Source organism: Cicer arietinum, chromosome 6 (assembly GCF_000331145.2).
Source record: "Cicer arietinum cultivar CDC Frontier isolate Library 1 chromosome 6, Cicar.CDCFrontier_v2.0, whole genome shotgun sequence".
Taxonomy (NCBI): domain Eukaryota; kingdom Viridiplantae; phylum Streptophyta; class Magnoliopsida; order Fabales; family Fabaceae; genus Cicer; species Cicer arietinum.
The window spans coordinates 40,358,741-40,385,351 of record NC_021165.2 but is presented as its reverse complement, the minus strand read 5'-3'; the positions used below and the strand labels follow the sequence as shown (position 1 = coordinate 40,385,351).

Genomic DNA, 26,611 nt, shown 5'->3' with positions numbered 1-26,611 from the left:
ATGAATTTAACTTAACTATAATTTCTTAATTTATTTCCAAAAACTGTTTAGTACATATAAGATTTTCAGACAAAAAAATGTTTCTAATTAAATAAGTAAAAGTACAATATAAATTACAACTCTTAATTCCCGGTATCACCTATTAGAGCGAGGTTTCACCCAAATTTGTACTTCAAGACTCATTAACCTAAAATAGATGTGATTTCGCAAACGCATGGCAGAGCCAGCTAAACAGAAACATCGAAAGAGGTGAGTATCAAAATCATATTGATAGTATAATACAAGTAAGAAGAACACGAAGAAAATCATAATACAACCGTATCATTATACAAACATTTCTCAAGAAAAATATCACATTAAAAAGTCAAAATCACTCAAGGAGAATCAATAAATTTCAATATAACATTAATTCGTCTAAGAGATATTATTATAGCACACGATACATATTAATCACAACAAAACAATCACAAGAAAATGCAATGCTATGCATGAGTTTCTCCTCATAAATCCCCTCAACTCAACCAGAGACACATATACACGACAATCGAGATAAACGTGTGTTGCATGGTATCTCCCGACATTTGGAGTGCTACCTCCAAGTCACCTAGGAACTCCCCACCCGAATACCTCCAAGATCTAACAATCTTGCCTTAAGGCTCAATAGCAGACATCCACAATCAGGCTTATTCAGTTGTACTTCCCTAGAATCAATATGCTTGTTAGGCCCTACCTATATGATGACAAAATGATCTCCACTTCACAAATTCTCAATATTTATTTGCTCCACTCGTCGGCTTATGATACTCCATTAAGACCGTCATCTCAAACACAAATTGGAATTGCTATTATTTCATCAATTATGGGATTACTTCAATATTCCCATCACAAATTCACAATATTACTCTCATTAATCATATTTCATCATAAATACTTATCACAATTTTATAGCATCACTATAATTAATCATACATCATCACATAGAATTGTCACAATGCATCCATCTTTTTTATTATCACATCACATAAACTCATCTAATCAAACATATTCATAAAGTTCATTTGACACCCAATATCACAATAATATCAAATACCACACTTTTAAAGAAATTAAATCAATCACACCATACAAATATTTCTATTGTATATTTTAATCTCACAATTTCCATATTTTCACATTAATTAATTTATCCCTCAAAGGGCTACTGCTGTACGTAGCGAGCTCCGAATGAATAATTGGAAAATACAGTTTTCCCGTTCATCTCACAATATATGATACTCATGAATTTAAACTCTCTCTTACCCCTTACCTTATTTCAACGCTTTCACAAACGAATACGATTCCACCAGCAAATAGCCTTTGTTCTTTGCCTCTTTCTCCTACAATAGATCTAACTCGAAAGTTTAAGGTAAACGTCAAAAAATAAATTATGAGAACTAACTCTATTAAGGTAGATTTCGAAATTGAGTCAAATATACTTACCCGAAATCGGAAACTTATGATTAGATAATATAGTCATTGTTCACACGGTCGTTTTGGCGTTGGTTTCACTCAAATTGGACTTACGGTAAAGAAGAACAATGCAAAATAAGAAATCCCATAAACGGAGAAGTCGGATATTTTAAAGAGAAGTTGAAATGATTAAAAATCTGGGAAAGTGAGTTTAATTGACTATCTAAATGAATGAAACAATCTACTGAAATTTGGATAAAATCAGGGAAATTTTTTTGGACGGTCATGCGACACCGACATTAATTTTCTATTTTATTATGGATGTTCCTATCTTCCATGCGGCTGCCCTATTCTTTCTACTGTAGCGCACTCCTATCTTTCTCTTTTTATATTAGGTTAATTTTTTTTTTTTTTTTTTTAACATAATAGGTTAATATAAACCTAACTCATTGAACACCATTTTATTTCTTTATCATTTTCATATTTTGAGAATACTTAAAATGAAAAAATAAATAAATATAATATCAGTATTTTATATTAGCCACTAAATCAGTATTTATATAATAAACATATCATAACGAATACACATAAAAAAATTAAGTGTAATATTAATAATATTTCAAACCCAATACTTCGCAAAAAGGATTAATTAAAGTAATTTAAAAAATATAAATAATGACAAAAAATCTCATATACAAAATTATTACTATACTTACTAAGATATGCATTTTAGGACATTTTAACACTAAGAGCAAGTTTAAACACTTCAATAGTAAAAATCGATACTCTAAAATATTCACAATATATTCAAAATAATTATTTATAAAATAACTAATTAAAACAAGAAATAGTTATATGTAATTAAAATATAATTAATTAATTATATGCACAAGAAATTGTATGTACATTCATCATTTAGTCAAATGCACAAAAAAGTATTTTAACAATTATTGTCGCGTCCGGTTTGTCCGCGAAAAAGGAGTCGCCACCAATTTTATTTTTATTAAAGGAAAAATTGGATAAAACCTAAAAGAATATTTTTGAACCAAAAATTTGGATTTGGGAGTCGATTACGAGTAGGGAAATATTATCACCCTACAACGTCCATTAAAACGGTTACCCTATAATTAATTATATACAAACTATTTATTTATTTATTTTTACCCCAAAAAGAATAATAAAAAATTAAATTATTTACCTTAATGAAAGAAGAAAAAAATATTTGTTTTATTAATTTGGTTTGACAAGGGGAAGACCTTGCTGCTACGTATCCCCAGGTGCAATAGGAAAATCAAAACACACGTAGTTCTTAGGTAGAAAATATTCGTGTGTTGACCGATTTTATTATTATTATTTTTTTATATATGTATTAAAAAATAAAAATAAAAATGTAATAATAATAATAATAATGATAAATATAATAATAATAATATTTTTCTGTTTTAAAGTAAAGAGAAAAAAAATTAATTTAAAGAAAAAACGTAACGTGGCGGTATGTGAACGAGACAGATGGACACGAGGGTGAAATAATTTGTTAAATGATTTGCTCGTACGTTGTCGGATCTGCGCGACACAAAGCCACTAACGATTAAAAGTGAATAATATGGTGCAGCGAGCGGGGATGAATTTCATCCCGCGGCAACAACCATTAATTCTAATCTTAAGGGTAAAAATATTTATCTGTTATAATTTTTTTATTTGATAAAGACATATTATGAATTTCCTATTACATTACAATATGAAGAAATTTGTTTTCTTAATCTATAGACATCAATTAGTTACATTTTTTTAAATTATTTTATATTGCAAAAAAACAATTTAGGATTAAACGATTTAAAAAATAAAATGAAAGCTTAACATATGAGTTTATTTTTTATAAACAAAAAAAAAATAGAAAGAGAAACAATATATATATTTAAAAAAAAATACTAATAAGTAGAATAGAGAAAAGAATAAGAAAATGATACCTTACTAGACTGATTATTTCAGGATCAGATTATCTTCTTCTCTTTTTCTAATTAATCTCTCTATTTTTTTTTTGTGCTCTCAATTTGTGTTTCCGATTGTGCTCCCCTTTGTCTTCTTGTGGCAGACTATTTATAGAATTTTGGTTATAGATTTCAAAAGACAAAAGAATAATTGTCAATTGATTACCATTAATCTATTTTTTTTCGGTTTCTTTTCTTTAAATTGGCCACAATTGTACCGATTCTTATTGCCATTGATTCATTTCTTCGATTTTCTTTTCTATTCAATTGATCACCATTATTCGCATTTTTATGACCATCAACCAATTTCTTTTCGGTTTTTATCATTTATTTTGATCATCATTGCATCGATTTTTATGACCATCAATTCATTTCTTTTCATTTTCCTTTATTTTTATTTCTTATTATTTTTTTTTTATTTTAGAAAATTTTCTGAACAAGAATTAGAGGCAAACAAGAACCGAAAACACTTGTGATTGTTAAAAGCTTATATCCCTAATTATTTATTTTTATTTTTATATTTCTTCACATATATTTATATATTTATTATTATTATTATTATTATTATTATTATTATTATTATTATTATTATTATTATTATTATTATTATTTCCTTTTTTAATAAAAAGTAAAAATCGGACAAAATTAGGTGTCCACAGCTGCCCCTTTTTACTTAGAATTTACTTGAGAATCAAAGTAAACATAAGTAAAGATAACAAATTCTAATTTTTTCCGAAAAATAATTTTTAGAAGAATTCGTTTCGTTTTCCTGACTTCAAGATGCGAGTCATTTTCTCGACTTCGGGTGCGAGTCGTTTTCCCAACTTCAACATGCGGGTCGTTTTCTCAGCTTCGGGTGCGCGTCGTTTTCCGGCTTCAACATGCGGGTCTTTTTCTCGGCTTCGGGTTCGAGTCATTTTCCTGGCTTCAACATGCGGGTCGTTTTCTCGGCTTCGGGTGCGAGTCGTTTTCCCGGCTTCAACATGCGGATCATTTTCTCGGCTTCGGGTGCAAGTCGTTTTCCGGCTTCAACATGCGGTTCGTTTTCCCGGCTTCGGGGTGCGAGTCGTTTTCCCGGCTTCAACATGCAGGTCATTTTCTCGGCTTTGGGTGCGAGTCATTTTCCCGGCTTCGGGTGCGAATCGTTTTCCCGACTTCAACATGCGGGTCATTTTCTCGGCTACAAGTGCGAGTCGTTTTCCTGGCTTCAACATGCGGGTCGTTTTCTCAGCTTCGGGTGCGAGTCGTTTTCCCGGCTTCAACATGCTGGTCGTTTTCTCAGCTTCGGGTGCGAGACGTTTTGTCGGCTTCAACATGCGGGTCGTTTTCTCGGCTTCGGGTGCGAGTCGTTTTCCCGGCTTCAACATGCGGGTCGTTTTCTCGGCTTTTGGGTGCGAGTCGTTTTCCCGGCTTCAACATGTGGGTTGTTTTCTCGGCTTCAGATGCGAGTCGTTTTCCCGGCTTCAACAAGCGGGTCGTTTTCTCGGCTTCGGGTGCGAGTCGTTTTCCCGGCTTCAACATGCGGGTCGTTTTTTCGGGTTCTGGGTGCGAGTCGTTTTCCCGGCTTCAACATGCGGGTCGTTTTCTCGGCTTCTGGTGCGAGTCCTTTTCCCGGCTTCAACATGCGGGCCGTTTTCTCGGCTTCGAGTGCGAGTCGTTTTCCCAGCTTCAACATGCGGGTCGTTTTCTCGGCTTTACAAAATTTCATGAATGAATGAATGAATATGTCGGTTTTTATTAATATTTTTATTGGACACGACCATTCAAATCATGAATGAGAATAAAAACATATACAATTTTTTTATTGGACTTGATATCTTTGATCTCTCTTTCGTCTTCTTCTCTTTTTTATTTTTCTTTCTTTCTCTTTTTTTTAAGAAGAATTATTGTTGTTGTCTGCTTTGTATTGTAAACAACTTTTATTCTCGTGTTATAGTTCGATCCATTTTTATTGATCATGTCCTTTTGAATATATATTCTTTTTTTTCTTCTTCTCCCAAGTTGCCCTTTCAGGTTTTCAACTTAGCGGGTACTCATTATCTAAATATGATACTTTTTACGACATCTGAGTTAATAGGGAGGACTAAATTTTTCTATCCATATTCGTGAGGATCAATGCCCTACCTCAGAAAGCTTTTTTCACGACGTATGGGTCCTCATAGTTAAGGGTCCATTTTCCACGATAATATTTTTGAATTGGTAAGATCATTGTATCATCAAGTCTCCATCTCGTATTTTTTCTCGTACGCTCTTTTTGGTCTTTTCTGATATAATTGTCCATGGCATAAGGTCGTCAACCTTTTTTTCTTCAATTAAATTCAATTGATCGAAACAGGTGTGTATCCATTCTAATTCCTCTAGTTTGACTTTCATTAATACGCTTAGCAAAGGGGATTTCTACTTCAATGGGCAGCACAACCTCCACCCCATATACTAGGCAAAAAGGGGTTGCCCCAATTGAAGTGCATATCGAGGTACGATACCCGTGTACTGCAAACGACAACATCTCATGCCAATCTTTGTATGTTACAACCATTTTCTGAATAACTTTTATTTTTATTTTTATGTTTTTATGTTACAATCTTCGTTCTACACAACCATTTGATATTTTTTTCGTAAAAGTTTAAATCTTGAAATATAATTTAGTCTCCCAAGAAAATCGTGAATCTCTCTCTCTGCACTTTGCGGAGATATTTCCAAAATGGTTCGAACTTTATATGGATCGACCTCTATTCTTTTCTGACTAACCAAAAATTCTAACAATTTATCCAACCATACGTCTAAAGTGCATTTGAAGGAGTTAAGTTTTAGCTTGAACTTTCGGAATATTTCAAAGAGTTTCTTTATATCAATCACATGTTTTTCCTTTGTTTGTGACTTAGCAATCATGTCATCTACATAAAATCCTATCTCTTTATGTATCATGTCATGGAATAAAGTTACCACAACTCTTTGGTAGGTTGTCCCAACATTCTTTACCTTGTAACACAATGTTCCCTTAGGGGTGATGAAAGTTGTTTTTTTTTTTCTTCATATCTTCGACTGCCATCTTGATTTGATTATATCCTGAGCAACCCTCCGTAAAGGAGAAAAAGGGAATGGTGAGCCATATTATCATCCAAAATATAGATGTGAGGTAACGAGAAATCATCTTTAGGATTGGCTTTGTTAAGGTCCCTATAGTCGACACACATTCTAACTTTGCCATCCTTTTCTAGCACCAGTACAATTTTGGCTATCCATTGGGGATAATTTGCCACAGTGAGGAACCCAATGTCAAATTATTTTTAAATTTTCCCTGATTTTTAATGACATATCGGGCTTTATTCTCCTTAATTCTTGTTTGACCGAAGAAAAACCGGGTTTTAAGGGAAATTTATGCTCCACTATGCTAGTATTCAATCCATACATATCCTGATATGATGAGGCAAAAATATCTTTCTATTTGTGTAGAATTTTGATTAGTTCATGATATACTTCTTACTTTAAGATAGTGTTGACTTTAATTTCCTTTCTATTTTCTTCTTTCCTTCGATTAATCACTTTTATTGATTCCTTATGGGACATAATGTCTTGCCTTCTTTTTTTGCCTGATTAGTAAGATGGTGAAAGTTATGTGGCATAATTTTAGTACAATCATATGCGAATGAATTATTCTCAAAAATGGGAATTGCATTGAATACTATAGGCAACTTGATTGTCTCCCAATTCTTAATTTTTGTTTTTCCATCGTATGGACGAACCCAATTAGCATCACCGATGGAAAGATCATCTCTAGCTACTGCAATATGAATCTTGTTTATCTTTCCTTTTTTTTTTCTTTTTTTTTGTTTGGCCAATCTTTACTTGTCAGCTTTGGTTGATTCGTTATCTAAACCCTATTTATCTCTATTCTCATGAAGTTTTATCAGTCATTTGAGTTGTTCTTCATTATTCCCAAACTGTGTCATGGATGATGCCCTCTACTTAACATGAATCTAATCACCATAATAGTTGTGTTTTATAGATATGGTTCTATGTTGTCGTCTCAACGTAAACAGTGTCCACAAATTTCTAGTGTTTGGAGGGCGATCTCCAGAGCTTACTCTATCATCTCAACGTACGGTGTGGTGGAAAACTCACTCACCAACGAATATTCCTCTTCTAACACAATTATCAGTTGGTCATATACCATATACTTTAGCTTTTGATGTAGGGTTGATGGCAACACATCGATAGAATGGATCCATGATCTCCTCAATAAGCAGCTATAGGCGGGTACAATATCCATCAAATGAAACATGATTTCAAAAGTGATCGGGCCTATTTGAATTGGGAGTTCAATTTATCCCATCATTTCTCTACGACTCCCATCAAAATCTTTAACAAGGACTCTTGATATCTTATGATTGAGGCCCATTACTGAAATGTGCAACGCTTTGTTATGGCCTCTTTCTTCGCGGGCAATTCGGCATCTATGAAGGTTAGGTGACTGTTAGTAGTAATGTTATTTACGATGCCTCCACATTTGTCACAAGTGATGTGGACTTCATTTAGTATTTTCCGTAATAGCTTCCTATAGGATTCATAATTCATCAACAAATATATCAACTAAAATTTTGTGGGGGCGGCCTAGCTCTTAAATCAAATGTTGAAGGCTAGTCAACCAAGCTCTTAAAACAGAGGATGAGGGTCAGTCATCCCTGCTCTTAAATCAGAGGATGTGGGTCAATATCCCGTCTCTTAAATAATATGGTGTGGGTTAGTGTCTCAAATTTAAATTTAACCACTAAATATAAAATGTCATGAATGCATTTAATGAATGAACATTTTCCTTCATTTTCATCTTCTTTTTAATCAAATTTTTTTTAATTTTTTTTATTTCTTTCACCTCTTTACGGACATGATCCTTGATTCATGGATGAAAAATGCGCACCACTTCAAATAAATGGTGGTGATTGTCCTTTTGATCTTTAAAGAGATTTTTTCTTACATCATCAACTTATTCTTTAATTGCCCTTGCCTTACCTATAAAGACATCATACTAGTATTGACCTCTTGACATTCACATAATATATGCCCCCACATATGATTATCATAAAAATGCATTTTGAAGAAAAAAAAAAATTTATAACACAAGAAAGTAGTGAAGGAAGGTTCAGACAATGATATTTAATGAGAAAATCTATGGTACAAAAAAAAAAAAAAAAGATTCATAGAAAGAAAAGAAGATAAGGTGATCTAATGGGTAAATGGCCCATTTTGTTAGTAGTTTTTCATAAAATAAGTGTGCTAATAACTCATGTCACAATTTCAATCATGTTATTAACCTACTTTGGAAGATATGATTTGCTCCAATCTATATTTACAATCTTTCAGAATATGTTCAGCTTCGACTTTGATTTGTGTATGTAAGCTATATTCTTTGATCATCCCTTTTTTAGATTCTCAAACAAGTGATCTTCTTTCATTCTATATTTTTTTGTGGCCTTAATTTTTGGTTAGATTGCCCTTTCGGGTTTTCAACCTAACGAGCTTTTTTTCTTTCTTTTTTTTTTTGTACCCTAATTTTTGCCCAGGTCGCCTTTTTCAAGTTTTCAACCTAGCGGGTATTTATTATTATTATTATTATTATTATTATTATTATTATTATTATATTGAATTCAATCGGTCAACACAGGTCGTTACTCTTGATAAGGGGGTTTTTGTTCGAGTGGGTCGCACTGCCTTTATTCTATATAATAAGAAACAAAGGGGTGCCCCAATTATAGGTTGATACTCATGAAGGGTATTCTACAATTACAAGGTAATGTTTGGCACGAGAATTTTCCATATACTTTTCTTATACATTTGATAGTCATGAATTTTATTCTTGTGAGTGACTGTTCTTCATCGTGACTTACTTTGAATATTGAAGATAAAGTAGCTACAGTCAAGCCTTATATACGTTCAACATCTTCATTTTCGATTTGTAGGCGGCTAGAATATCTAGGGCACAAACTTCAAATTCCCAATGTGACTGACATATTCAAAACATATTTAGACTATGATTAAGATAAAATCACTTGTTTAGGGGGATTAACGTGACGTTAATTTCATGCCCCAGCATATCGGAGTCCATCCAGATAGTGGATTTATTTATATTGTTCTCACATTCAGTGGAATTTATAGCATGATTGAAATTATGTATGAGATTTTAGCAAACTTATTTATGAATGGACTACTTCCAAATATGTTTGGTATATGGTTTAAAGAAAAGAAAGAAGAATAATGTTTGGTAAGAGATTATGAAATATAAAATGGGTGAGGATGGAAAAGAAAACAATACAAAATGCATTTATTGATATTCAAAATATTGAGGCACATCAATATGATCAATGTTTTAGGATCAAATTAAATAACATTAACGATCATGGGGAGACTTGATAATATTTTTATTGTTGACCTTTTCTCTTGTATATATATGGGAGAACATAGTCAAGGTCTTCAAAGTAGTGTTTAACCAATGTTTTTCTTCAATAGTCATGAAAAATTCATACAAGGTTTGCCATATTTTAGATTGATGACATCAAATAATAATCATATTCAAAATATTGAGGCTCATCAATATGATCAATGTTTTAGGATCAAATTAAATAACATTAACGATCATGGGGAGACTTGATAATATTTTTATTGTTGACCTTTTCTCTTGTATATATATGGGAGAACATAGTCAAGGTCTTCAAAGTAGTGTTTAACCAATGTTTTTCTTCAATAGTCATGAAAAATTCATACAAGGTTTGCCATATTTTAGATTGATGACATCAAATAATAATCGGTAGTGATGAAAGTTCAACATAGACGACCCAACTTCTAGAGATTTACTTGTGGTGAAAACCAATGAAGTATGTTCATTGTAACACCCCGATTTTTAACAGCGCGAGTGTATTTTTTTTTTTCAAAACAAATTCATGAAAACAAAGAATAATTAAATAAAATACCTTTGGATAAATATTGAAGTCGTAACACAACGACAAATAAGTCAACAGAATTTACAAGCAGCGGAATAGTTTTTGAAATACGAATCCAAAGTATTTACACTTCAAAAAGTGGTACATGGGACCCATCATAATAAAATGTCAAACATACAATATTAGTATAGGTACAGTCTTCCACATTAAAATAAACACAATCCAAAATAAAGACATATGTTCCCTCTATGTCAACCTAATCTGATCATTCTACTAAAAAAACTATACACCCTGAGTGATCTCCACGCGCCCCGTAAGATCCTCCTAACATAGCTCCAGTCAGGCGTTCCCGTCTACATTCCCATCCACATGGTACGAACCGGTAGGATTGTCCTGACTCTCATCTGAGGGCAAAGCCCAGATTTCCACAATAGTTGTAAAGGGTCACCAACCGAAATTAACAATTAACACATAACATTTAAGTTTTTGAATGCACAAAATAACCTTTCCACTAAACATGCACCTTAAAAGGATTTTCCATATGCTAAAAGTTCATATAATACTTGCCAAAAGAAAATGAAGTCAAAATAAGTCTTAAATCAATCAAGTAATAAACAACTGGCCAATCCATTGATGAACCAATTGAGCAATCGATCATCTAACTCAAAATAAGAATTTCCACTAAGCCAATCGATTGGGAAATCGATTTGGATGAAGGGTTTTAGTGAAAACTAAACTCTGGGCTTAAATCAATCGATTGAATGAATAACTGAGCCCCTGTGTTAAATCCAATCGATTGGGAAATCGATTTCCTGAGGGTCTTTCGTGAAAACTGTACTGTGGGCTTAATTCAATCGATTGGGAAATCGATTGAATGAATAACTGAGCCCATGTGTTAAAGCCAATCGATTTTGTCAAAATGGTTGAGCTCCTGTAATGAAGCCAATCGATTGCCAAATCGTTTTTGAGGAATAGCTTTTAAAAGAATCGATTTGGGAATCAATTTCCCTGCATGTTTTTCTTAAAACTACATAAACTAACTCAATCACATTCACACACAACACCAAAACATAACACTTAGCAATTACCACACAATCACCACGACAACTTGAGTTTCGAAACATTTTTACAATCAATTTCACTTACATCACAATCACAATGACATCTCAAGTTCAAACACTCAATCATACACTTGAATCAAACACGACTCGTGTGTCAAGCATCCTAATGCAATGTGTATATGCCAAAATGCATGGACTCGGAATTCCAAACCAAAACCCTCCTCGAAGGGCCGTAAATCATAATTGTACCGCCTATTGGAGGCCAAAGTACCAATTACCGAGGTGCCACCTATCATGGGTCTACACGATTTACTAAAAAGCGTAAACCATAAACGTACTGCCTATCACGGGCCCGTACCGTTTACCGAGGTGCCACCTATCACGGGTCTGCACGGTTTACTAAAAAGAACGTAAATTGTAAATGTACCGCCTATCACAGGCCAAAGTACTATTTACCAAGGTACCACCTATCACGGGTCTGCACAATTTACAAAAAAGCGTAAACCATAAACATACTGCCTATCACGGGCCTGTACCGTTTATCAAGGTGCCACCTATCACGGGCCTGCACGGTTTACCAAAAACGTAAATCATAAATGTACCGCCTATCATAGGCCAAAGTACTATTTATCAAGGTGCCACCTATCACGGGTCTGCACGATTTACAAAAAGAATGAAAATGCATGAGCATACACTGACTCCATCCACGACAATCGTTAAGCAAATGTAGATATTAAAAGATTCCCCATTTTTAATACTCATTTAACTTAAACGATTTTCACAACAAACATTAAGTAAACAAGACATTAAGAGATTCCCCATTCTTAATACTCATTTAACTTAAACGATTTTCACAACAAACATTAAGTAACCAAGACATTAAGAGATTCCCCATTCTTAATACTCGCTTAACTTAAACGATTTTCACAACAAACATTAAGTAACCAAGACATTAAGAGATTCCCCATTCTTAATACTCGTTTAACTTAAACGATTTTCAAAACAAACATTAAGTAAACAAGACATTAAGAGATTCCCCATTCTTAATACTCGTTTAACTCTAATGGTTTTCAAATTCCACACAAAACAAACTCAAACATATTATCAAATTCAATCCACGATTCACACCAAAACACATCAATTCATTTCTCCACAAAATCCAACCATACACATATCAAATTTCATAAGCATGAATTATGAACAAGTCAAACTTCATTTACTCAAATTCAAACACCAATGGGTTAAATTCATTTTCCGCGAAACATTCATCAATATTACCAAAACCTAACTCTAAGATTTTACCCATAAAGCGTTAAATTCATTTTCCCCAAATCAACACCTTAAGCCTAACAAAATTCTTCTCCACACAACCACAAATAAGTCCCTAAATGCAAACTAGAAGTTTGGAAGGAACCCTTACCTTTATGTTAGCTTTAACGTGCGATTACGGTACCGCGAGTAAATCCGGTAAAATCTCCGCTCGCAACGTCGCTTCCAAAGTTGGTTCCCTAGCACCGTAGCGTGGTAGTGAACAACTTTCCCTTCTATCTCTTTGCGAAACGAAGCTTAGATCTAGATGAAACGGGGAGGTTTGCGTTTAACGGTTTTGAAAACCCTTAACACCGTTTTTCTTCGTTCTCGAATCAAAGAGGAAGAATGAAGCTGAGAAATTCTTTTCTTTCTCACCCACTAAGCATTGGCTTTCTTTTCTCGAAGCAAAATAAAGAAAAAGCAAGGAGAAGCAAGAAGGAAGAAAAAGGGCGAACTCGCGAGGCAAGGAGGAAAACGCTTCTGTTTTCTCTGTTTCCTTTCCTCCTGTTTACATATATATACATTACATATAATAACATATATATATATATATATATATATATTACTAATAATAATAATATATAATATATATAATAATTAAACCTAAACCAATAAATACCTAAATATCTATATATTTTTGAAAATCATCACTTCTCAAACCATTTTGATAAAAATATCTACTATCATCGCAACTCAATTGACAGATAAAATTTTCAGCGACAAGTGATATTTTTAACAAAACTCTCTGGTGTCCAATTCTTCATAACGTAAATAAATTATTCTTCGACAAATAATTTTAATCCAATTTCCAAAAATATATTTTTGGCATTTAACCCCCTAATTACCAAAAACTGGACTAAAAGCCTAAGAACTTCAACACCAAGTATCCTAAAATTGTATAATTTAGGATTTAAAATTAAGGGTCTTACATTCATGACTCAGAAGTAGGGGGTGTATGATAAATATGAATCTAATTAGCATCAGGTTCAAATCTTGTGGACAAGTGACTTTGGATAGAGTATAACCAAAAAGTAGACTAAAAGGTGATAATCGTTAGACTTATGAAATCAATGGGTAACACATGAGTTTTTCGTGATAGTTTTTTTTCATGAAGGATCCCCATGATTTCAAGTATCGAGGGTTTGTCCGCGAAAGGAGTCACCACCAATTTTATTTTTATTAAAGAAAAAATTGAATAAAACCTAAAATAATAATTTTGAACCAAAAATTTGGATTCGGGGGAGTCAATTACGAGTAGGGAAGTATTATCACCCTACAACGTCCGTTAAAACGGTTACCCTATAATTAATTATATACAAACTATTTATTTATTTATTTTTACCCCAAAAAGGAATAATAAAAAATTAAATTATTTACATTAATGAAAGAAGAAAAAAATATTTGTTTTATTAATTTGGTTTGACAAGGGGAAGACCTTGCTCCTACGTATCACCAGGGGCAATAGGGAAATCAAAACACACGTAGTTCTTAGGTAGAAAATATTCGTGTGTTGACCGATTTTATTATTATTATTTTTTTATATATGTATTAAAAAATAAAAATAAAAATGTAATAATAATAATAATGATAAATATAATAATAATAATATTTGTCTGTTTTAAAGTAAAGAGAAAAAAAATTAGTTTAAACAAAAAACGTAACGTGGCGGTATGTGAACGAGACAGATGGACACGAGGGTGAAATAATCTGTTAAATGATTTGCTCGTACGTAGTCGGATCTGCGCGACACAAAACCACTAATGATTGAAAGTGAATAATATGGTGCAGCGAGCGAGGATGAATTTCATCCGGCAGCGACAACCATTAATTCTAATCTTAAGGGTAAAAACATTTATCTGTTATAATTTTGTTTATTTGATAAAGACGTATTGTGAATTTTCTATTACATTACAATATGACGAAATTTGTTTTCTTGATCTATAGACATCAATTAGTTACATTTTTTTAATTATTTTATATTGCAAAGAAAATAATTTTAGGATTAAACGATTTAAAAAATAAAATGAAAGCTTAACATATACAAAAAAAAAAAAAAATAGAAAGAGAAACAATATATATATATTTAAAAAACAAAAAATACTAATAAACAGAATAGAGAAAAGAATAAGAAAATGATACCTTATTAGACTGATTATTTCAAGATCAGATTATCTTCTTCTCTTTTTTTAATTAATCTCTATTTTTTTTGTGCTCTCAATTTGTGTTTCCAATTGTGCTCCCTTTGTCTTCTTGTGGCAGACTATTTATAGACTTTTGGGTATAGATTTCAAAAGATAAAAGACTAATTGTCAATTGATTACCATTAATCTATTTTTTTCAGTTTCTTTTCTTTTAATTTGCCACACTTATACCGATTCTTATTGCCATTGATTCATTTCTTCGGTTTTCTTTTCTATTCAATTGATCACCATTATGCTGATTTTTATGACCATCAATCAATTTCTTTTCGGTTTTTATCATTTATTTTGATCATCTTTGCATCGATTTTTATGACCATCAATTAATTTCTTTTCAGTTTCCTTTATTTTTTTTTCTTATTTTTTTTTATATTTTAGAAAATAGTCTAAACAAGAATTAAGGCAAACAAGAACCGAAAACACTTGTGATTGTTAAAAGCATATATCCCTAATTATTTATTTTTATTTTTATATTTTTTCACATATATTTATATATTTATTATTATTATTATTATTTCCTTTTTTAATAAAAATTAAAAATCGGAAAAAATTAGGTGTCAACAATTATCAATGCACATATACACATAAAATCACCTGAAATCTTATTTTCTAAAACACTCACGCTAAAATACTATTATTTTTGGAAAAATATATAAAATCATAAAATATAATATTTATTATTTATATCATTTATTTAGTCAAATATGTACAAAATTAGCACATCATAGAAAGCACACCTATAAAGAAAATTAATCATAATACTAATCAACATATATTCTAAGATAATTTTAACACCAAGTTAAATATATAAAATCCTATTCAATTGATAAAATAGTATATTATAAAATTTGGGGTGTTATAGAAGACATATATGATTTCATTAAGACAAATATAAACCTTACCTTTATATCTAATTAATGAAATGATATGTCTAGATTAGTTTAGATTTAGCTGTATTTTAGGTTTTGTATATTCACTTCACACAAAATTAGAGGCAACTAGAGCCAGAGGCAAGCAAAACTAGAGGCAACAAGGAACATGAGGCAATTAGAACCTGAGGCAACCAAAACCAGAGGCAACCAAAACTAGAGGAAACCAGAACCAAAGGTAACAAGAACTTGATGCAATAAGGAAGCAATGGCAAAAGGTATCACATTGGCTTAATACATAGTTTAGGTTTTCACTAACTAATAAATAAAGGTGCAAACACGAGAAGATGGGTTGAATTGTATTTGATTAAGTTGACAATTTTTTCATTATTTGATTAAATTGGTTAAAACTTGATGATTTACTTGGAGTAGAAGCAATAAAAAATCTATGGAATACAGGAATAAAGTGACACAAGTAATTTATCATGGTTATATGACACCTTAAACCCCAAAATAATATATAATTTATACAAGAATTTTTTCAACTATAATTCGCAGAGGATAAAGAAAATCTGTTTCAAGGAAATAAAACTTTTATAACTAATTTAGGATATCATATTTCTCAAAATTCAAAAGGAACACTTTAAGCTTTTTCCTCTTATAAAATAATGCAATCTCCATAAACTTGATTTAACTCAAATTTCTTAATTCCAAAAGTTTACTAGTACTAATAAGATTTTCATACAAAAATTTGTTCCTAATTAAATAAATAAAAATACAACTTATGACTCACATTCCCGTTATCATCTATCAGAGCGGGGCTTCTCTTGAACTTTAAGACTCATCAACCTGTAATAACAACGATTTCGCAAATGCAGGACCAAGCCAATCAAACACAAACAAAGAAGGAAACAAGTTTAAAAATCATTTTAATTGTATAATATAAGTAAGAAGAACACGCAAACAATCATAATAGACTGTATCATAATCACATTTACAATATATCAAATTATTTAAGAAAATAGTACCATATTATAACATCAAATTCACTCAAGTAAAATAATTATCTCATTATTATGCATCAAATCATCTTAGAGAAACTATTATTACTTTTGAAACATATCAATCACAACAAAACAATCACAAGGAAATGCAATGCTATGCATGAGCTTAGACTCTACTTCATAATGTGGTACCATTCTAACTCTGAAGTTATTGGTTATGAGGCTTGATACTATGCCACCATCCTGGTGGACAGACAATTCAAATTGACCTTGTTCTTATAGATCCCCTCAACTCAACCAGAGACACGTATACGCGACAGTCGAGGTAAACGTGTGTTGCATGGTAGCTCCCGACATTTGAAGTGCTACATCGAAGTCATCTAGGAATCTCCACCCGAATACCTCCAAGGTCTAATAATCTTGCCATTATAATATGCATGTTTATGTTGCATGTTGGTTATTTTTTGTCATTATATGTTCAAGTACGGAAACATGTCCTTTTATGAGTATTTAGGGTATGGCCTTTGTACTTCATAGCAAAAAGACAATCTATATCTTCATGGATTTCAACAATGAATTGTTGAAGATAAATTTATTTGTGAAGCTTAAGTCAAATCACAATCCAAGAAATCAGTCCTCGTAAGTTTTATGAAACTGAAGAGGTAAAGGGTACGGGATCAGAAGATATGATTATTATAGCATTGTCTTACAAACTATCAGAGCGTGCAGATTCTGGATCATTATTAGATGATGCACATAACTTGACTTTCCAGAGGATTGACTGTTATTAGATCATTAACTCTCATCATAACTTTGACTTCTTTACAGGCGTTGACTTTTGTCATAATGTTGAATTTTTCAAAGGTGTTGACTTTCTTTAGAGGTTGAAGACTCTTCATCATATGCATATTTTTCATTGTTTTTAGTCTTATTTATATTTTATTCCTTAGTTAATTTAAGGAGTTATTTGATATATTTTGGTAATTTTATTTCTTTGCTTTAATGAAATATTTATGTTCTTATTTGGTTGATTAAGTAGAGGTTTTTTGGAGTTTTGTGTTGTTACTTTGTTTTAATGCAGTGCTGAATTTTGGTGATAAATCAACATGACCTATGTTGGGTATTTCAGCCATATCTGGAGTTTTAAATGTTCAATTGGAGTCAACCCAAAAGCAAATGACAGCTATGTTCCATAGCTAAACCTTTCATGAAGACACCAAAACCAAATTCAAACTCAAAATAGGGTAAGCATGCACTAAACTCTAGATAGAAGATGTTTCACGCTCCAAGCGCATTTCACGTTGATGTTACTGTTCATTCATGCCTCAAGCGCGCAACGCGAAGTAGAACACATTAAAACTCGTTTTTCTCACATTTTACGGATCTTTTTTACTATTGGGAAGTTGGGAGACTTGTGCCCTAGCATAGAAACTCAAAGACGGTCGTTTCTAACACCACTGAAACAATTTCATTAAGAATCGTTCATGAATCTTTCTTGTAATTCTTCTCTAATCTCTATCTTTTCTATCTCTGTCATGAGTAACTAAACCCTATTTGTTAGGGATCATTGTAACAATATGAGATTGCTTGTATTCATCAAAGGCAATTGAGTCAGACACTTGCTTGCATCTCTACGGGAAATCGTTGCATACCGTTGCTTGACCAGATGCATTGACTTTTGTAGATGATAGTTGTATAGAAGGAAACAATGTTTCATAGAATTTCCAAAATAATTTTCTTCATAAGAGGATTTGACTTTTATTAGAGTGTTGACTTTCTCAGAGGCTTGATTCATATATTACTGTTGTTCTTGAAATTTTATGATCAACAAAAGTCTTGACTCATAGTAGAATTGTGTTAGAGCCAGAAGATCGTATTTGTGCTCTTTTCTTTTGTGATCAGATGACCATTCGTTGACTTATATATCCTTTGTTTTTGACTTGGATATGAATGATCAGACCTCATTGCAATGTCTCTCATGAACATATAATTGAGTTTCTCTATTAGTAAACATAATTATTCGTGCATTAGGTAACAATATTCTTCATGTTAATTAACACTTAGATTATTATATCTAACTTACTCATAAAATATGCTATCTTAAAATAGATAATAATTTATATAATTATTTTCTTTTAACTTAATATGCACACTAACAAATATAGCTTGGAAATAATTGTTCTTATTATTTTTACTATCATCAAAACATCAATTAGAAGATTGTAGTTAAAATCACTTTTGCGCTAAGATAATCAACACATGATTAATATTCCTAGTATATTCAGCCTCCCATAAATTGTTGCCCATAAAGTAAGTAGCCCATCGAAGAAGACCAAGATAACCTCACGTTTGTACCATCCCACAACCTTTCACATAATATATGATCCACCATTTCGGTCTTTCTTTCTTGAATATACAAAATTTCTGGTTTATTTATTAAAATCAACTTTCTCATCTCCTTTCTTTTTGCCACCTCTACCCAGCCTCTAATATTAGAAAATAATATCTTCATTCCAACATTCTTGGATATATTGCGTCTTTTTTCCAACATTAATTATATATCTCTTCTTTTTGGCACTAGGTGATCGCTAACTGTTCCAGAAAACTTCCACCAATTTTGTTCAAATTTCAGTTTGTTGTTTCACTCATTTAGTTAGTCAAGTAAACCCCATTTCTTATATTTTTAACCATCTCAATTTCTTTCTAAAATACCCGACTTCTCCGTTTATGGAGATTGTTTTGTTTATAGAAGGAAAAAAATTTAAAGTGTTCCTTTTGAATTTTAAGAAATGTGATATCGTAAAAATTTGTAAAATTTCTTTTTTCTCTAAAGGGTTTTTATTTATCAACTGCGAATTTTCTTCAAAAATATTTAGTATAAACTATTATATATGTTATTTTAAAGTTTACGGTGTCACACTAGCAACATTGCATTACATTCTTTTGTAGACATTCTTTACAAGCTCTTCATTGATGGGAAATCCCTTTTACATATCCTCAAAAAAGGTGTTTTTTATGGCGTTTTAATCTCATTAACATTATTTTGACCACAACAAGAACCAACCAACCTTCTTGAGCTTCGCCACCTGACAAAAAGTTGTACCACAATACGTTCGAAGTAAACCTGACAATCATACAATGCATCTCCATACCATATTTGGTGTTCTACCCCCATATGATGTTGAGCTAGGGTTGCATAGGAGACATTTGTGTCACTGTCCCTATGTTGTTGCACAACCGTGTTATTCTACACATGCAGCCCCTACACTGTATTTTTCTTGATCTTGTTATCATCATGGCAGTATTACAGTAGCACTGTACCTTGTGAATCAGTTGTTCCGCCACTACCCCTTTATTGTTAAAAATTGTTTTATTGACCCAAATCTTGTATAAACCAAACCAAACATTGTTCATGGCTTGTTCCTCGTTCCTCTAAGGTCATCCACAATGAGGAGTCATTCCCCCCATAATCGACATCCTTTTTAAGCAATGTCATTGTGGTGTAAAAAATCAGTTTTTATAGAGATGGTGTAATTATCGGCACTCTCCCTCTCTTCATCTTTTTACCTTTCCCATTAAATAAATTTAATAACAATAAATGAGTTTTTTTGAAATATAATTATATATAGAGTTATTCCTAAGACTCATTTAAAAAACTATTTATTTCTCCCTAACTCTCACGCTTAATTTTTAATTTTTATTTTACTTTACCATAAAAATTTAATATTATTTCATTATTTTTGTAAAACCAATAAAATTTTAAACGAAGGCATGAGCCTCTCTTATGAATGAAGGTAGTAAATAATTTATATCGGGTTCTTCTATATATATATATATATTTCGGACGGTAATATTTTTTTTCGTATCCAAGATTGAATTTGAGTTAAAAAAAATTGCACATGAATTAATTTATAGAATACACTTATTTAGATGTAGTCGGATTAATAAAATAAATTTAGAAGATTTGTCTAACCGTATTATGTTCAATTAGGAAATTTACAATGGAGTACGAGCACGATGTGTATATGTAGAGAGGGATTAATTTTAATAAACATAGTTATGGTTTTCTTCTTATTGGATTGGAGACAACGGGAACAGGTAAGTAAGTGTTTGATCTTGATTTGTGTTATGGTCTCTCTCAACTGTATTTTAATTGGGTTTCCTTCAAGTAAGTTTTTAATATTGGTCACTATAAAACAAAGTTAAGTCAAATCCATAATGAATACTAACAATATATGTTTTGTTGTGATCTCATACTAAGCACTAAAAGCATGTAGTTTTTGAATTTATTTAAATTAAATTAATTTAAGAGTTATATATATATATATATATATATATATAATGAACAAGTTATGATTTTTGTTTACAAGAACAATTTATGCTTCTATAAATTTGTTATCTTGTTGTTATATCTCTAAATATGAAATTACCATATATTTATGACCTTTTAAACCATTGAATTTTAGTTTTTTTTTTTAATTTTTTTATTTGCATACATCAAAATATATTATTATATACCATATAAAACTAACCAAATTTAGTTATTCTTTAATTAATTTTTTTAAATTCTTTGGTACTCTTGATATTTGGTTAGGTGCCTGTGCCCAAATGGCTAAAATAATGTTGAAGTTTTCAACAACATTAAATGCTAACATAACACCAAATACATTATTGAATGTTACATTCAGACGACCATCTAATAAACACATAATTAATTAATAAAGGGGGTTAAAAATAGACAAATAAAAAAAACGGGGTTAAAAATAAATTTAAAATTTGTTCAAATATAAATAGTTCTAATGTTTAAAGATCATAAATATATTTAACCAAAAAGTTACAATGTTTAGAAAAACATTATAAATTTTATAAAGATATAGCTAGATCACAAAAAATTTAACTCATGTTATTGTTATAATCTATGCAGCAACACAATCAATAGGAGTTTGTTATGGAAGAGTGGGAGATAACTTGCCTCAAGCTAACGAAGTTATAGATCTTTTCAAATCAAATGGCATTAAAAGAATGAGAATTTATGACCGCGATGAAGCAACTTTACAAGCCTTAAAGAGGTTCCAACATAGAATTTGTCATTGGAGTCCCTAATGAAAATATTCAAACAATTACCACTCGTGTTTCATCAGCTTCTTATTGGATCCAAAACTATATACTAAAATATTCAAAAGATGTCAAATTTAAATACATTGTTGTTGGTAATGAAATAAATTCTAATGATCCAACATCACAATTTGTTCTCCAAACAATGCAAACCATTAATGCAGTACTAACATCTACCAACATACAAAATAAAATTAAAGTGTCAATAGATATACAATTGGATTTGTTAGGAAGCTCATATCCTCCATCAACCGGAGCATTTAGTAGTTCTTCAAATTCATAAATGTCTTCAATAGTTCAATTTCTTTTGCAGAATGATGCATGTGACACCCTAAATCCCCAAATAATATATATAATAATTTATATCATATTTCTATAAAATTTTCAACAGGTAAATTAAAACTCTTCCAAAGTAAAAAAACTTATGTGGATTATTTAGAATATCACATTTGTCAAAATTTAAGAGGACTACTTTAAACTTTTTTTCTTTAATAAAATAGTGCAATCTCAATAATCTTGATTTAAGTATAATTACTTAATTTAATTCTAAAAACTTACTAGTACTTATAAGGTTTTTATACAAAAGTCGTTTCAAATTAAATAAGAAAAATAAAATTTACAACTCTCATTCCCGGTATCACATATCTGAGAGGAGTTTCTCTCAAACTTGATTTTTAAGACTTATTAACCTGTAATAACTGCGATTCTGCAAACGCAGGGTCAAGTCAGTCAAACATAAAATACAAAGGAGGTGAGTTTCAAAATCATGATGATAGTATAATACAAGTAAGAAGAACACGCAAATAATCATAATAGAACCGCATCATTACACAAACATTCCTTAAGAAAATATCATATTAAACAGTCAAAATCACTCAAGAAAAATCAATGAATTTCACTATAACATCAAATCGTCTAAGAGAAATTATCACCACACATGATACATATTAATCACAACAAAATAATCACAATAAAATGCAATGATATGCATGAGCTTAGACTCAACTTCACAACGTGGTTTCATTCTAACTCTAAAGTACTTGGTTAGGAGGCTTGATACTACGCCACCATCTCGGTGGACGGACAATTCAAATTGGCCCTGTCCTCATAGATCCCATTTACTCATCTCGAGACACATATACACATATTCAAATTGACCCCTAGGAATTCCTTATCCAAATACCTCCAAGGCTCAACTACAGACCGCCACGATCAGACTCATTTAGTTGTACTTCCTCAGAATCACTAGGCTTGTCAGATCCTACCTATACGATGACAAAATAATCTCCGCTTCACAAATTATGAATATTTATTTTCTCCCCTCGTTAGCTTAGACTACTCCATTAAGAGCATCTTCTTTAGGAATCATCTATATCTCATCAAGTATGGGGTTCTTCAATATTCTCATCACACTTTTACAATATCATTAGTCATACATAATCATGATCATCATATATACTCATCACAATTTTATAACATCACTATGATTAATCAAAAATCATCACGTAAACAAATATCATACCATGCATCCATCTTTTATTATCATATCACATAAATTCGTCTAATCAAACAAATCCACATAATTTCATTCAAAATCCAACATCACAATAATGACAAATATCAACTACCACATAAGTGTCGAAAATTAAATCAATCACAAATATCAACGTTTCTATTTTTCATTTTAATCTCACAGTTCTCATATATCACATTAATCAATTTATCTCTCAAAGGGCTACTGCCATACGTAGCTAGCCCCGGATGAATCGTTGGGAAATATGGTTTTCCCGTTCATCTCACAATATATTATACTCATGAATTCAAACGTTCTCTCACCCCTTACCTTATTTCAACGCTTTCACACACGAGTACGCTTCCACGAGCAAACAATCTTTGTTCTTTTACTTTTTGTCCTTCAATCGATATAACTCGATAGTTTATGGGTAAATGTCAAAAATAAATTATGAGAAAATACTCTAAAAATTAAATTTCTAAATTCGGTCAAGGAAAATTACCATAAGTCAAAAAACCAATAAATGGATAATATAGCCACTTTTCACATCATCATTTTGGTGTTGGTCTCACTCAAATCGGACTTACGGTGAAGAAGAACGGTGCAAAATAACAAATTATGTAATTGGAGAAATCGGGTATTTTAGCGAGAAATTAAGATTGTTAAAAATCTGAAAAATTATTTTTAATTGAATAGCTAATTGAGTAAAACAACATACGGAAATTTGGTCAAAAACGGATAAACTTTTCTGGGACAGTCATCGTTGAACGATATCAATTTTCTTTTATTTCTCTCAATGTGCGGCTGCCCTATTTTGTGTCCAGGTTACTCTCTCTTTCTCATGTCCTTCATTCTTTTTATTTTCAATTAATATTTTTTTCATTATTTATTAGATTTTAATCTTAAATATGTGTCTAATCCATTAAACAAAATTTTAGTTCTTTCTTCTATTTATTTTTATTTTTTTAAATAAAACAAACAATTATCAAAACTATTTTTTTAACACTTTTTTTTAAAACATAATTTAATTACCAACGCATTACTAATATTTCAAAACCCTAATATTTAAAATAATCCCTATAATAATACTTATTTTTCCAAATACTCAAATTAAAATATTACCATCATTTGAGAATAGTCGAAATTATAAAATAAATAAATATAACATCAACATTTTATATTAATTACTAAATATTAATAAATATATATAAAATCACAATGACATAACAAGTATTTAAAAATAAAGGAAATCAAACACAATATCAATTATATCTGAAGATAATTATTTATACAAAAATAACTAAAAATAGAAAATAGTTAATAAATTACTGAAATATAACTACGTGCATACTTAACATCAGTCAAGCGCACAGAAAAATATTACCTTAATTGGGTACACATATATACACGTAAAATCACATAAAATATTTTTCTTTAACATATTACACTAAAATACTATTATTTTAAAAAAATAAATATATCAGCTAATAAAATATAATATTTATTATTTATATCGCACATTTAATCTAATATTTATAAAACTAGCACATCATAGAAAGCACCTATATAACGAAAATTATCCCAAAATCTATCAACATATATTATAAAATAATTTTAATATCAAATTAATTATTTAAAATCCTATTTAATTAATAAAATAGTTTATTATAAAATTTGGAGTGTTACAATGCACTACTTCTTGCTAATGGATACACTTATTTTAGATACATAAGTGCCCCAAAAGAAATTGAACTCTCATTTGCCTTATTTAATTCACCAACAGTTCAAGTGAATGATGGGGAATATAAATATACAAATTTATTTGATGCACCATTAGGAGCTCTTTATTCAGCTCTTGAGAAAGTTGGTGGTGCTGATTTGGAAGTTGTTGTATCAGAAAGTGGATGGCCTTCTGAAGGTGGTGTTGCTGCAACAGTTGAAAACGCACAAGCTTACTATAATAATTTAATTTTACTAATTCTATGTTACTTGCATTCCTAGCATTTTAATTATAGCACTAACATGAGTATCATATCGTTGTGACAATATTGTAATGAAATTAGATCATAAAAAAAAATTATTTCTCCACTAATTAGATCATAAAATCTTTACAAAAGTGATATATTTCTCCACTTATGAATAAATTCTTAATTGCAACTTATCCTAACATTTTCTCTAAAATCTCTCCTTCCATGTTTTTAGAATCTATCTTTGGAACTCTATCATTTATATTATTCTTTGTCCTACAACACTTGCTTTTGAGAAATATTTCAGATTTGATAAACCAACTCCTAAAGCCCTGTCACACAATAAAAGACATATATAATTAACAAAAATTATAAAAACCAAACAATCATAAGGTAATAAGCTTTGAGGGTTCAATCTTTTGAAGTTTGTAATGTATAGTGGTTGTGTTCTCAGTTCTGTGTAAAAGCTAATTTTACTAATTTGCAAGTGCTGAAAGAACAAAGTCATAAATATTTATTATGATCATCACATTCAACAATATAAAAAAAATGACAGCCCCATAAAGACTGAAATTTTGTTGCATAATATTAATACTTTGGACATTTCATGGTCAAGGCAATGAAATATTGCACATGATTTCATTCAGAAATGTATGTAATCAAAGTTGTACCACACATATCATCCAATTAAGATAATGTGGTTGGGGATCATAGAATTGTATTATTAAGTGTAGATTACTGAATCACAAGGGTATTTGAATATGTGGTAGATTGATAAGGTAAGGAATAGTAGTATCATCACAAATTTATAATAATTAGTTAAGAAATACATGAAGAGTATGTACTATTGATAGTTGAGATACATGGAGGACCCAAACATTGATACTAAATAGTTACTACTATCTAAGTTTGTTGTGATTGCATTTTATTTCCCATTCAGAATAATATAGGCATTCAATAATTTTCATGGCACTGCTGAAACTCAATTTTGTTCTGACCTGAAAGAATTTGGGCAAACGCAGGGGAGATGGCAAATGAGGTTGCTTAGGTATTGTTTGGTGATATCCAATTGAAGAATTCGTTGCCATTTCAATTCCTGTCTCAAATTTCAGAGAGATCACAACAATATTAACTCGTTTAATAAGAAAAATCAAAATTTGGATGATAAACCAAAATCAAGTAAAGAGAGAGAACCTGATCACGA

General features: G+C 30.9%; 1 pseudogene; it reads left to right on the top strand.

Moving 5' to 3' along the window:
- The first annotated feature begins 214 nt into the window (after positions 1-214).
- LOC113787017 (glucan endo-1,3-beta-glucosidase-like) lies at positions 215-25,441 on the top strand (annotated as a pseudogene).
- Positions 25,442-26,611: the final 1,170 nt, after the last annotated feature.